The sequence below is a fragment of the Geotrypetes seraphini genome, chromosome 3 (genome assembly GCF_902459505.1).
Source record: "Geotrypetes seraphini chromosome 3, aGeoSer1.1, whole genome shotgun sequence".
Lineage (NCBI taxonomy): Eukaryota > Metazoa > Chordata > Amphibia > Gymnophiona > Dermophiidae > Geotrypetes > Geotrypetes seraphini.
The window spans coordinates 392,579,573-392,594,698 of record NC_047086.1 but is presented as its reverse complement, the minus strand read 5'-3'; the positions used below and the strand labels follow the sequence as shown (position 1 = coordinate 392,594,698).

Genomic DNA, 15,126 nt, shown 5'->3' with positions numbered 1-15,126 from the left:
TTAAAAAAAAGTTTGTTTTTAAAGAAGCAAACTGAAAACTTTTATTGGCGATGCAGAAAATTTCCTCACGGTTAATCTATGTGGATTTTCCAAACTTTGTAAACCATGGTGGCACGTGTATGGGTGAAAAGCGGGCCTGAATTGGTTTTAGGGGAGCATCCCACCCTCAAATCAACAAAATAAGAACAGATATTTCAAACTTTTTCCATTCATACTCAAACCCAAACTTCGAAAAGTTTTTTTTTTCCTCCCTCCCCCCCCCCCCAAGTTGAAAAAAAAAATATAGGACAGGAAATGCAATTAAATATTCTTGGAATATGTATAAAAAGTTAGTTTTTAGAAAAGGCTAAGCATATATTTCTTTTGAAGGGGGGGAATATATTTCTCTGGTCTAATGTAGCAGCGGAGCAAAAGATCTGAGCGCAGCTTTCAAACTATTTTTCCCCTTCCACCGTTTTCTCCTTGTGGCTGAGCCTCTCGTTGCTCTCTCCACACTAGCAGCCCCTGATGCGATGGCGAAGAAACCCCGTTGACAAGGCACTGCTTTTTCATGACGGTGAGTTTCCCTTTGAGTGTATTATAATTTTGTGATAAAAATTTCAAGGAAAAAAAAACCACACAACCTCCTTCCTCCCTTCCTTCGGGGAGGGAAAAGAGAGGGGGAAATCTATCTCCAGACAGACAGAAAAGAAAGAGGAGCAAATTAAAAGGACTTGCCAAAACCAGGATATTAGGTTTCAGCCCAGCGAGCTATTGGCTCGGCTTCTCCTTTTGCTTTTTTTTTTTTTTTTTTTTTCTTCTCTCTCCTTTTTGGCAGATGCTGCAACGCACGTTAAAAAGAAATAAAATATTTATTTCTTTCAGTCCTTCTTGCTATTACGCTTTGACTATTTTAGGCGCTTAGGGGGAAAAAAAAGTTTACTTTTTTTTAAAAATAGAAGAGAGATTGGGTTTCAGGTTAGGGTAGCGCAGACAGAGAGGTCGTTTTGTGCTGATGCAAATTCAAAGAGAGGGGGGGGGGGTAAAAAAAAAAATCTTTCAATGACTCATTGATTGAGGCAGTTTAAAATTAGTTTTTATTTTCCGCCCCCTCGATCACCACCAGAGAAGGGAGTAGAGGAGAAAGAAAGGGAGGAAGGAAGGAAGGGGGGGGGGGAAGAAAAAATAATCTTTTCTATTCTCCTCCCTCTTCGCGTTTCTCGCTTTTTTTTTTTTTCTGAGCTCTTCGATCCGGTGCGAATATTTTGGCTTTTTTTTTGTACCCCCCCCCTCCCGAAGCGTTATTTTTTTTCACTCTCAGCGTGTCGCAGCTTCAGTTTTCACCCCCTCGTCTGCTCTTCCTGTTGTTGGCTTTTAAAAAAAAATCTCTGGGATTGTAACTGATCTGAGGAAAAGGACATCATTACCGCCGTCTTTCTGATCTTGTCTGTACTAGAGACTAATTCTCAGCGCCGGTGTTCTTCTTGTTTTGTTATTTTTTTTTTGTTTTTTTTTTTTTTTGGGGGGGTGGGGATTTCTCTCCCTCTCTCTCCTTTACTTCCCCACCGCCTATACCCGGAAGGCTTCGTGTTTGTTGATTTCGGGGTCGGGGGGAAACAGACAGTCGCTTAACCCTTCGGAAGTGAGAAGATGGAGTGGAGGGTTGTTGTTTTCTCTACCTCCCCCCACCCTTCCTCTCTCGCGAAGATGGTTTTGCGATGGCCTTCTGCTTTTAGGTTTCCGAACGATTAAGTTATTCGGAGGGAGGGAGGGGGGGGGGGTCCGAAGACGAAAAAGCAACCAGCAGGGTGGTCGGTACCAGATGTCAAGATCCAGCGTCGAACGGACTTCGCGGCGCCTTCGTTCTCTCGAGCGCGCGGTTTCGGCCCTAAAAACGTATCGGGCGACGCTCGGGCCTTCGCGAAGGAGGCATCGGAAGGGGAGGGGGGGGGCTCTGGTTTCTTTTCGGAACGTGCTGAAGGGACCGGGTCGTCGGGCCCCTAGTGAACGAACGACGTGGAAAGGAGCGCCCGGCAGGCCGCCGGTGCCTCTTCACTTTTGAGGGTTATTTTGGGGTTGTTTGCTTTTTTTTTAAGTTGTGGCCCTGCGCGTTCCTGTTGGAGCGAGAACATCGGTGTATATGTACGACTGGTTTTCACTAGAGAAAAAACTAGTCTGAAATGGAATGGGGGGGGGGGTTATCCCCCCGATCTGCTTTTCTTGTTTTGCTTTGGAAGCCCCTCGGGCGGTGCGATAAGATGGCGCTGGCTTCTGGCGCTCTGCCACCGTCCATGACACACTTTTAACTCGCTTTGGCCGCCATTTTGGCAGAATTACTGACTGGGCGTATCCGAGTTTCCACACGATGGGTTTTTTTTTTTTTTTTAATTTTTATTTTAAACTACTGTTATATTATTATGATTTTCGTTAAAGGGACCAATCACCATGGTAAATGTAAAAACAAACAATAGAATGAGGGAAATTCCGGCAACAACTTTGTTAACAATTGTGGTTTTTTTTAATTTTTAGTGAAATACAGTATTAAATATTGTTTAATCGGAAATCTCGTTATTTTCATCCGTGCATGATATTTATATTATATATATTTGATGTAATGGCCTTCAGCTAAACAGAGATCCTGTCGGTAAAGCTTGAATTAAGTGCTGTTACTTACTTTACTTCCCGTCTTTTATGTTTAGTAAAGCGGTTAAGGGGAAAAACTAGTTTTTTTTAGGGGGGAGGGTTACCCCAGTTTGTATGTTACATGTAATAAAAGTCTACGTACCCTAAAGAGACAGTTTCAGTATTCGTGATTGTTTTGACACTAGAATCAATGTAAAAGTAGTCATCTATTGATCGTAGCAATAAATCTAATTCATCTGCCATATGTTCATTTCTTCATTATAAAAATGTTTAAAAAAACAGCCTTTGTCAAAGTAAAATTGTACTAATCTTACGTTGGAAAAAATTTGGGGTTTACTTATTTGCTATATTCGTCTGATTAGGCTGCTTTTACCTATACATTTATCTAGTTTTAAGACTTAATAAACATATTCGTCAATCTTATTTAACCCTCTTTCTAATGTCTGAGCTTCCTTAAGTTCTTGTGTTCATGTTTTCTGGATTGCTCCTTTAGAGTAAAGGCTAGTTAACCTTTTGATATTTGTTTCACTTACATATTGCCTTTAATGAGCAATTAATTCACGTGAACAGAGACGTGTAAATGTAAATTCATATATAGGATCCTCTACGTGAGTATGCAAATTGATTAAACCCACTAATAAGTTAAAAAACCACCACAATAGTTAAAAGGGTTTAGAAAACAAAAGAACCAGAGAAGAAGGATAGTTCAAAGATAAGGAGCTGGACAGAGGGGAAAAAAGCTGAAAGATCATCATAAGGAATAAAGGTTCAGTACTGATTATATGGAAATGTTAAGATCTAGTAATGGCTGATGAGTGAAAGGCGGTGTGTGCGTTTTGTTGTTCTTGGCCCCTTCCTCTTTTGTGCCCTTCAGCCCTAGTCTTTTACACATTTTCTCCCTTACACGCTTTAATCTCATTCTTTTTCTGCACTGTGTTTTGCCTTTTTCTTAATACCAAATAACAACATAGATGAGACAGACAGACAGACAAATAGCAGAATTCAATGCCTTCACATACGGTTGAATCTACTTCTTCATCATTCTTCCTTTACCCTCTCTTATCCTTGTGTTCTTAGAAGTACATAGCCATTTCATTGTTATGAGATGAACTTTTAGTTTGCTTGATTTCATGCTTCACCAAACAAATTTGAAGTGAGTTACAAATATAAAAAATAAGCATACAATAAAAAACAACAACCCAAAACACCTCACTCCTTTGATCCTATCCTGGTTGTTCATTCACCTCCCCATTCAGATCACTAATTTTTCATCCCATTTTACTAGTATTAGATTCCTTAGCTCATATTTGTATTGTTAATACATCTTAAAACAATTAGTGCATGCAAAATTGATCTAATTTTATGTAGTAAAGTCAATTTATGTACATTAGAGGGTTTTTACTAAAATTAATGAGTGAAATGAACTGAAAAAGAACAAAAATGGTGAAAACTCAAAAATCTGAAAATGAATGGGAACATCTGTTTATCCCTAGTGGTTCTACAACTACTGAATACCTCTCCCATTTTGAGCCCTGCTTATGCAACAGTTCATTCTGGGTTACTTTGTAATGGATCCCTTCAGGAATACTTAAGAGTAACTATAGTGAGGAAGAGGCCTTGCAGGAACATAAAGCACTTGTACTTTAGTGGATTGACTTAGCCTTTCTTAGGAAAAAGGTGGGGCCTGATTCTCAGCTGCTGAAAGTAACTGGGAAGTAGGGGTTATACTGGTGAGGAAAAAGGGACAGATAGGAGAAGGGGTAATAAGAGAAATGTGTTGCACTTAGGAACAGTTTTGTGGGTGCTTGAGCATTCCCAATATTGTGCAAAGTCATTCACTATGTTCAATGTGAGGCAATTTATTTTGAGTTTAGCACCATCAATCAATTGGGAAAACTTGGCTCCTATGGTGTTTTAAGTTTAGAAGGTAGAAAAGATAGGACCTACAATGTAATTTTAAGAGAGGGCAATGCATCCTTGGTATTGAGTTGGCATGAACCGCAGCGGAGGAGCTAAGATTTAAGAGAAAATGGGTGGATTGCCAATTCAGATGTCAGCCTAAGCCAAAAAACTATCCTTCCCTGTCATATTATATGAACTGTTGAATTGTGTTCATGTTCTTGGTATGGTTGCTTGTAATGTTGGAATAGCTTCCCCTGCTGTCACCATGCCATCCTTCACAACTACTGTCCTGCTAATGAAATTGGTGGCAAGTGAGTGTTAGGACTTCTGTATCATATTTAACAGGGGTGAGTTGGTACACTAGATAGTTTGGTTGAGCTAGTAATATGACAACTCAGCATGTATGGCTCAGGTAGGTGTATGTTGGGAGGAGGATTATTCTTCCCTATGTTAAATTAATAAAGCTGTGGCTTTTTATACTGAGTAAGGTCATGGGAAGGGGTGAGTTAGCATGAGGCAGTGATAGCTATACTACTTTCCCTCAATGACTATGGTGCTCATAATACATCCAGATAATAATAATAATAATTTATTCTTACATATTGCCAAAGCCATAATAGTTCAAGGCGGTTTACAACAAAAAGTGCTGGACAATCGGGGAATAAAACACAATATAAAATCATCAGTACATACAGTGTAAAAGTAAAGCAGTAAATCCTTAACTTACAAATCGATTAAATAATTTTGTTTTTACTATTTTTCTAAAACTAAAGTGGGATGAGAAATGCAAAATGATATTATTTCCCAACTATTCATTTAATTTACCTGCCTGGAAAGCGAAAGTTCTATCCAAGAATCTTTTATATTGACAGGTCTTTATTGTAGGACAAGTGAACATATGAATTCTACGAGTAGGCCTGTTAGAACAGTTCAGTTTAAAATGAGAGACCAAATACGTAGGGGCCAACCCAAATATTGATTTAAAACAAAGACAAGAGAATTTGAACAGGACTCTTGCTTCCAGGGGCAACCAGTGTAATTTTTGATAGTAGGGACTTATATGTTCCCATTTTTTAAAACCAAAGATGAATCTAACAGCCAAGTTTTGAATAACTCAAAGTCGTTGAAGGGTTTTCTTAGAAGTTCCCAAGTAAATGATGTTACAGTAATCAAGCATGCTTAGAATGGAAGATTGAACCAATAAATGGAATGATACAGCATCAAAATATTTTTGGATGGATCTAAGTTTCCATAATACCGAAAAGCATTTTCTACCCAATGCATCCGTATGTTCATCTAAAGTCAGGGATCGATCCAATGTCGCTCCCAAAATTTTTATGGAATAGTCAATCGGAAAGACCTGACCATACTTGGAGTATTGTGTTCAGTTTTGGAGATCGTATCTGGCGAAGAACGTAAGAAGACTTGAGGTGGTCCAGAGGAGGGTGACAAAAATGATAGGAGGCTTGCGCCAGAAGACGTATGAGGAGAGACTGGAAGCCCTGAATATGTATACCCTAGAGGAAAGGAGAGACAGGGAGATATGATTCAGACGTTCAAATACTTGAAGAGTATTAATGTAGAACAAAATCTTTTCCAGAGAAAGAAAAATGGTAAAACCAGAGGACATAATTTGAGGTTGAGAGGTGGTAGATTCAGGGGCAATGTTAGGAAATTCTACTTTATGGAGAGGGTAGTGGATGCTTGGAATGTGCTTCCGAGTGAGGTGGTGGAGAGTAAAACTGTGACTGAGTTCAAAGAAGCGTGGGATGAACACAGGATCTAGAATCAGAAAATAATATTAAATATTGAACTAAGGCCAATACTGGGCAGACTTGCACGGTCTGTGTCTGTATATGGCCGTTTGGTGGAGGATGGGCTGGGGAGGGTGTAGATGGGCTGGAGTAAGTCTTAACAGAGATTTCGGCAGTTGGAACCCAAGCACAGTACCGGGTAAAGCTTTGGATTCTTGCCCAGAAATAGCTAAGAAGAAAAAATTAAAAAATTTAAATTGAATCAGGTTGGGCAGACTGGATGGACCATTCGGGTCTTTATCTGCTGTCATCTACTAAGTTACTATGTATTAAAAAAAATTGATGTCTAAAAACCCACCTAAGTTGGCACTTGGATGTTCTAATCAACAGGAGGTACGAGTGCCAATTTTTGAAACCAACATTCTGAACGTCCAGTAGGACTTAGAGCTCAGTGTTGGGTGGAGTGTTCTGGGCAGGAGAAGAATTGGATGACCTGAAGGGATAATCAAATGTTGTGGCAGACTTCCTGAATAGAACGTAAACGTTTTGAATTAGACCTGTTTTAAAAGGGCATAAGTGTTAAAATGGTATCCAAAGTGACCACATAACCACTGAAGAGATACAATAAAGACCTCCCCCACTTCCCCTTAGCTCACTGATCCCCTCACACCCCACAAAGATCAGAATGCAAAAGTACATACCTGTCTCCAGAACAGCAGCACCTGATATAGGAAAGCCTAGTTGACCTCCACACACGTGTCTTAAGTAGCTTGGTGGATGGGCTAGTGGACCATAGAGAGGAGTACTGTATATATTTGAATATAAACCAATCCAAATATGTTTAAATATATTTATTGATTTTTAAATCATATAATCAAGAATTATCTTGTACAGAAAGCAAATTAGCAAGTCCACATAGAGCAAGAAATATTCCAATAACATTTAAATCATGTATAAACTAAAATGCTCAAGTCCTCAAATTTAGATCCAAGATTTCTTAGCGAAAACAAAAGAAAAAGAATTGAACAAATGTACACTCTTTCATATAAAGTTAGCTAGAGGGCTGATTGCTGGGATTAATCAATAATCTTAGAGCTTATGATTTTTCTGCCTCCAATCGGGAGAGCGCTAAAAAAGAAGTCAACTGATTAGGCTCAAAGAAAACATATTTAACTGATCGGTGATGCACTATACACTTACAAGGATGTCATAAATAGAAAGTAGCACCTAAAGATGTAACACCTGGCTTCAACATAAGAAATTCACGGCGACGCTTTTGGGTCTCTCGTGATAAATCAGGAAATATCTGCACTTTACAACCCATAAATTCTTTCTGTCTATTTTTAAAGAATAGTTTTAACAACCAAACTTTATCAATAGAGAGAACTACTGTTACAATCAAAGTACTTGGTTCTACAGCCTCTTTATCAGATTTTTCCAATAACTCCGATACATCCAATAATCCTTGGTCCGACGACTTTTTTAGCAATTTAATCTTATTAGGTAGGTAATAGACTCATGATAAAGGAGGTAATGAATCTTCTGAGGCCCCCAAAACTTCAAGAAAATATCTTTTAAACATTTCTCTAGGTGGTATCAATGGTAGCCTAGGAAAGTTAATTAATCTTAAGTTATTGTATCTGGAGTTGTTTTCCAAATGAACCAATCCAAATATAAACTGAAGTAACCTATTCCCCCCCAAAAGGAGGAAAAAAGGCTGACTCAACTATAAACCGAGGTTAGAAATTTGGGTATGTAATTCATTTGCCATCCCAACCAGAACACCTGGCCTCAGTCACACATGCAGAAAATAGAACCCCCCCCCAACCCTTTTCAAATACAAACCCACAAACTAAAAGAACTATCGTACACAAACGAAACCCTAATATGCCAGACTCTACACAGTACACCACAAGAGAAATAGAAAGAAATGCATTTCTTCCAGAACAGTCCAGCATAAAAACATCAGATATAGATGGTCAAAGTTGACATATTTCAATCACTAAAATGAAAATAAAAAACATTTTCCTACCTTTGTTATCTGGCAATTTTATTTTTCTGGCCATCTTGTTCCATTTGTGCTCTTAACTCTGGTTCCAAGGCCTCCTTATGCATTTGCTGTTTCTTTCCTCTCCACTTTTTGCACTATATCCTTCTTTGGCTTTGATGTTCATATTCAGTTTTCTTCCATTTTTCTGCCTCCATCTCAAATCTATCTTTCCAATTCTTCTTCCCTCTATTCCTCCCCTCTGTCCAGTGCCCCATCTCTTCCTATTCCCCTCCGTCCATGTGCCCCATCTCTTCACTCCTCCACTTCCCTCCGTCTATGTGCACCATCTCTTCCCCTTCCCTCCGTCCATGTGCAGCATCTCTTCCCCTTTAAGCCGTCCATGTGCCACCATCTTTCTCTTGCTGCCTGTGGCCTCCCCTGCACCATTCTTTTGCTGCAGTCCATCCAAGTGGAAACAGGAAGTTGTTTCGGGGGGGGGGGAGGGGGTGGACTGCGGCAAAAGAAAAGTACAGAGGAGGCCACCGTCTTAGGTACTCTTATCATCTACTACCTGCTCCTCCCCCAGACCGCCATCACACTTAACAGTCCCAATGCTCCGGAAGCTGACGCTGACTGTGCTGGGCTAGTGAAGGGCTTTAAGTGTCTTGCTCAAGGCTTGCTGGACTCTTGAGAATCCCGAAGAGGGCGGAAGCCAGCAGGCCTTGAGCATGTGCAGATGTTCAAGTCTCTTCAACCTAACACAGGGTGTCGATGTCGGTTTTCGGAGCATTGGGACTGTTAAGTGAGATGTCAGTCTGGGGCAGGGGGAGCGGGTAATGGAGGATAGGAGCGCCGGGAACAAGGAGAATAGGTGGATAGGAATGACGGTCATGGGGGGGATAGCAGTGGTCATTGGAAGGGGTGGGGAGAGATAGCAGTATGGTCATGGGAAGGGGGTGGAGGATAGCAGTGCCGGCCATCTGGAGGGGTAGAAAATAGAATTGTCAGTCATTGGGTGGGGAGGGGAGGTAAAAAAGTACCATCATCCAAAGGAGGCTCAAATAAAAACCAAAAACCCCATTTTTGGGCCCAAAAATCTCAGTTTATATTCGAGTATATAGTGTAGCGAGTCCTATAAGCCATGCTAACTACTACATTGATATTGGAAAGTGTGACCCCACAAAAACATCCACGAAAATCAAGAAGATGCAGTGAGAACTAGTGCTATCCAATTTAGGGGAAAAAAAAATTTAATTCTATTTTGCCAGTTGAAATGTTTTTTTCAATTTGATACAATTCGATTCGTTTTCTGTGACCTTTTTTTCCATGAGCAAAGGACTGAGTTGATGTGAGCAAAAATTCTCCATTACCCTGATGGTATTATACGGACTGTATATTACAAATAGAAATAAAAAAATGAAAAATAAGCAATTTTTTTGGAAGAACTTAAAACAGTTTAGCTTTCAGGCCAACACCTCCTTCCCCAGGTGAAGACAGTACAATGTCCTGACTTGAGAAAAAAGGTTCTAGTCTCTAACAGTTGGTCAAAAATGTATTCAAATTGGTCCAATGAGAAGATATCATCTTAATTCTATTTTCTATTTATATTTATTAACCTTTATAAACACGGGTACCATACTATTTTATCCTGAATTAAAAATAAAATTATTTTTTCTACCTTTGTTTTCTGGCCATTTATTTCTCTGGTTTCTGATTTCCTCTGTCTTAAATTTCTTGCCAGAATTTTTCTCTCCTTTTCCTTTCAGCTTTCTTCAATTTATTTTTCTACCTCTATGTCCAGATTTAATTCGTTCTTACTATCTAGACTTCAAATTCTCTCTTTTTTATAGTCTACTGGCAGCTTTTCATCTCTTTCCCTCACCCTGGCTCTCATTTTACTTCTCCTTATTTCCTGTCTTTCAATAACTCTGCGCTCTTTCTCTCCCCTTTCTATACAGTATTTGCCCCTATACAGTATCTGCCCTTTCTTTCCACTTCCATCATGATCTCCCTCCTTCCTGTGTCTCCCCCCAATATCTGCTCATTTCTTTCCCCCTTCCATCCAACATCTGCCTCTTTCTATACAGTGTTTGCCTCTTCACTCCCCCTTTCCAACCAGTGTCTCCACCCTGAATTTCCACTTCCACCAGTATCTCACTCCTCCGTCTCTTCTCCCTTCCATATATTCTACCCCCTTGCTCCACCTTTACTTCCCACTTTCATCATATCCATCCTATTTTCCCCCTCTTCTATCCAAGCTTGTGTCTCCCTCCTATAAAGCTTATTCCCCTTCACCTTCCATCTAGCATCTTTCCACTTCTATACAGAATCTGCCCTTGCTCTTTCCCCCACCCCAAACCATTTCCACCAGCTTCTGCCCCCTCTCTTCCCACCCCACTTCCATCAGTGTCTACCCCCTCTCTCTCTCTCTCCCCCACCCATCGACCACCATCATTTGCCCCCTTTCCCACCCACCCATCCCATATCCACCAGTATTTTCCCCTCTTTCTCTTCCACCCCATTTCTACCAGCAACTGCCCCCTAGCACCCTTACTGCTGCTTTCCTGAAGCAGCAGTAGCAGCCGCGGGTACATATGGGAAGGTCCCACAGCCCCAGTGGCATAGTAAGGGGAGGGGCCAAACAGCCCTGGGCACCGTCTTCATGCTGCTTACGCTGGTGAACATTTCAAGAGGTACACGGGGGCGCGGCATGGTGATGCCAGGCGCCAACCTCCTTTGCTATGCCACTGCACAGCCCGTCTGTTCATTTTGCCACCAATGCTGCTGCTGCTTTGGAAAAACAGCCGCAGCGGCATAAAGTAGGAGAGTTGTGCTTGGCTTGAATCGGTAAGTTCAGTTAAAAAAAAATAAAACAAATTGATTTGAATCGCTTTAGCAAAACTAAATTGATGAATCGATTCAAATCGAGAATCAGATAGCACTAGTGAGAACTGAATATAGCAACACTGATTGATTTCCAATAAAACATCGCGTCAAGGATGCATCTGGCCACCTTACCTGTTCAACCTTTACGGCGAAGCCATCTTCAGAAAAGCAAATTTGGAAGAAGAGAGCGTCAATATCAAAGTCACTGTTTGAATCGCTACCAATTTAGTAAACTGTTGGTTTCTCAACCACTACCTTTCTCACATCGAATGATAAACTATGGGCTCCTTTTACGAAGGTGCGCTAGGGCCTTATTGAGCGGAATAGTGCGCGCTAGCCGCTACCACCTCCTTTTAAGCAGGCGGCAGATTTTCAGCTAGTGAGCGCTATATATAAGAACATAAGAAGTTGCCTCCGCTGAGGCAGACCATAGGTCCATCCTGCTCAGCGGTCCGCACCCGCGGCGGCCCATCAGGCCCATTGCCTGAGCAATGGTCTATACCTATCTATACCCCCCAATCCCTTTTTCTTCTAGGAATCTATCCAAACCTTCTTTGAAACCATTTAATGTTTTCTTGTCTACAACAGCCTCTGGAAGCGCGTTCCATGTATCCACCACCCTCTGAGTGAAAAAGAACTTCCTAGCGTTTGTTCTAAACCTGTCCCCTTTCAATTTCTCCGAGTGCCCCCTTGTACTTGTGTCGCCCCTTAATTTGAAAAATCTGCCCCTGTCTATTTTTTCTATGCCCTTCAGGATCTTGAAGGTTTCTATCATGTCTCCTCTAAGTCTTCGCTTCTCCAGGGAGAAAAGTCCCAACTGCTTCAATCTGTCGGTATATGGGAGATTTTCCATTCCCTTTATCAGTTTGGTTGCTCTTCTTTGTACTCCCTCAAGTACCGCCATGTCTTTCTTGAGGTACGGCGACCAGTACTGGACACAGTACTCCAGATGCGGCCGTACCATTGCACGATACAGCGGCATGATGACTTCCTTCGTCCTGGTCGTAATACCCTTCTTAATGATACCCAGCATTCTGTTTGCTTTCCTAGAGGCTGTGGCGCATTGCGCCGATGCCTTCAGTGTTGCGTCTACCATCACTCCCAGGTCTCTCTCCAGGTTACTAACCCCTAGTGGTATTCCCCCCATTTTGTATGTGAACATCGGGTTCTTTTTCCCCACGTGCATGACCTTGCATTTCCCCACGTTGAAGCTCATCTGCCACTTTTCGGCCCATTTTTCCAGCTGCGTTAGATCCTTTTGGAGATCCTCGCAGTCCTCCTTGGTTTGAGCCCTGCTGTATAGTTTGGTGTCATCTGCAAATTTAATGACTTCACACTTAGTTCCCGCCTCTAGATCATTTATGTAGATATTGAACAAGAGCGGTCCCAGCACCGACCCTTGCGGAACTCCGCTCGTGACCCCTTTCCAGTCTGAGTAGTGTCCCTTTACGCCAACCCTCTGCTTCCTGTTTGCCAGCCAGTTTTTGATCCATCGGTGGACCTCCCCTTGTACCCCGTGGTTCCATATCTTTTTAAGCAGTCTCTCGTATGGCACCTTGTCGAAGGCTTTTTGGAAGTCAAGGTAAATGATGTCTATAGATTCCCCTTTATCCACCTGGCTGTTCACTCCCTCAAAGAAGTACAATAAGTTTGTGAGGCATGACCTACCCTTACAGAAGCCATGTTGACTCGGTTTTAGCTGCCCATTTTTTTCGATGTGTTCACAGATGCTGTCTTTAATTAGTGCCTCCATCATCTTTCCCGGGACTGAGGTCAGGCTCACCGGCCTGTAGTTTCCCGGGTCCCCCCTTGCGCCCTTCTTGAAGATGGGCGTGACATTTGCTATTTTCCAATCCTCCGGGATCTCTCCGGTTTTTAAGGATAGGTTGCATATCTGTCGAAGTGGCTCCGCTATTACGTCTTTTAGTTCCTTGAGTACCCTTGGGTGAATGCCATCCGGACCCGGCGATTTGTCGCTCTTTAGTCTGTCAATCTGCTTGAGTACATCCTCTTGGCTTACCTCTAAATAGACCAGCTTATCGTCTTGGTCTCCTATTACGATCTCCTCGGGTTCCGGAATGGTGGTTATATTCTCCATCGTGAAGACTGACGTGAAGAACTCATTTAACCTGTCAGCTATCTCTTTCTCTTCTTTTACAACTCCCTTTCTGTCTCCATCGTCCAATGGTCCCACTTCTTCTCTCGCCGGTTGCTTCCCCTTGACGTATCTGAAGAACGACTTGAAGTTTGTTGCTTCCTTTGCCAGTCTCTCTTCGTATTCTCTTTTTGCTTTTCTAACCACTCGGTGACACTCTTTCTGGTGTTCTTTGTGCCCTTTTTGGTTCTCCTCTGTTTGGTCTTTTTTCCATTTTCTGAACGATGCTTTCTTGTCGCTTATCGCCTTCTTCACTGCACTTGTTATCCACACTGGGTTTTTTGTTCTATTTTTTTTGCACCCTTTTCTAAACTTGGGGATGCATATGCTTTGTGCTTCGTGCACAGTCTCCTTGAATAAGGTCCAGGCTTTTTCTACGGATTCCTTCTTCCCTATGTTGCCTTTGAGCTTCTTTCCCACCATTTTTCTCATGGCATCATAATTTCCTTTTTTGAAGTTGAGTGCCGTCGTTGTGGTTCTTTTCCCCTTTGATGATCCAATTTCAAGCCTGCACTGGATCATGTTGTGATCGCTGTTACCTAGTGGGGGTAATACCGCCACCTCCTTTGCTATCCCCCCTAGTCCGTTGAAGATTAGGTCAAGAGTGGCATCGCCCCTTGTTGGTTCCGTGACCAGCTGCTCCATGAAACAGTCCCTCGTGACTTCTATGAATTTTGTCTCTTTTGCGCAGTTTGAGTGCCCAATACTCCAGTCTATCCCAGGATGGTTGAAGTCCCCCATCACCACCACATTTCCGCTTCTGCATACCTGCTTCAGTTCAGCCTCCATCTCCTGGTCGATTTCTTCCGGTTGTCCAGGTGGGCGGTAGTACAGACCCAGTTTAATGTCTGCTCCTGCTCCTCCCTGTAGCTTAACCCATAGTGATTCCAGGCCATCCGCCCGTACTGTTGTTTATCCCAGGACAAGCAGGCAGCATATTCTTTACGCATGGGTGACGTCACCGACGGAGCCCACGGTACGGACCTTTTTACTAGAAAGTTCTAGTTGGCCGCACCGCGCGTGCGCGAGTGCCTTCCCGCCCGACGGAGGAGTGCGTGGTCCCCAGTTTCTTCGTTTCCGCGGAGCGAAGAAGACGTGTGTTTTTCAAAGTCGTTGAAATACTCCTTTTGCCTTCCCGCTCGCGTTCTTTTTTCGATTTTTTCACCTTCGGGTGCTTTTTTCTTTCTATTTAAAAAAAAAAAAAAAAAAATTCCTTTCTTTTTTGCTTTATTTTTCGTTCCTGCCCCGGCGGGGCCTGTTAGCACGATCCAGGCCTCGGGGTTTGATTTTGCGGAGGCCGTGTTCCCATTCATGCCCCCGCAGCCCGGTTTTAAGAAGTGCCAGCGGTGTGCACGCCCGATCTCCCTCACTGACCCACACAACTGGTGCTTACAGTGCTTGGGACCGGATCATCGGGCGGATTCCTGCACCCGCTGTGCCACTCTTAAAAAACGCACTTTGAAGAATCGTCAAATCCAACAAAATCTACTTTTCGGCACCGGCCCGACTATGGATTCGACCTCTTCATCTGCGGCACCGTCGAAATCGACACCGACCACTTCGACACCGCCTGAGTCGACATCGGCGCCCCCGGCGCCAGGTAAGCCGGCTAAGAAGCCTTCCACCCTTGAGCGCCCTCCCACTTCGGGGATGACACCTGTCCTTTCGGCTCCACGCCGAGCCAAAAAACGCTCCACTCCGATTTCGGTGAGTGCCTCGTCATCGGCCCCCTCATCGCCGGAGTGTAGAGCGGCACCCATGGAACCAAAGAAGAAAAAAGTGGTTCCGGTGCCTCCCCTGGATGACCGCATTGCGGC

General features: G+C 42.7%; 1 protein-coding gene across 2 annotated transcripts in view; it reads left to right on the top strand.

The window, feature by feature from the left end:
- Positions 1-359: 359 nt before the first annotated feature.
- BICRAL (BRD4 interacting chromatin remodeling complex associated protein like) overlaps positions 360-15,126 on the top strand; it is a 127,474-nt gene continuing 112,707 nt past the window's right edge. For both annotated transcript variants that reach the window (XM_033938276.1, XM_033938273.1), the window contains exon 1: positions 360-556. The gene's annotated coding sequence lies outside the window, so the exon portion shown is untranslated. The remainder of the gene's footprint in view (positions 557-15,126) is intronic.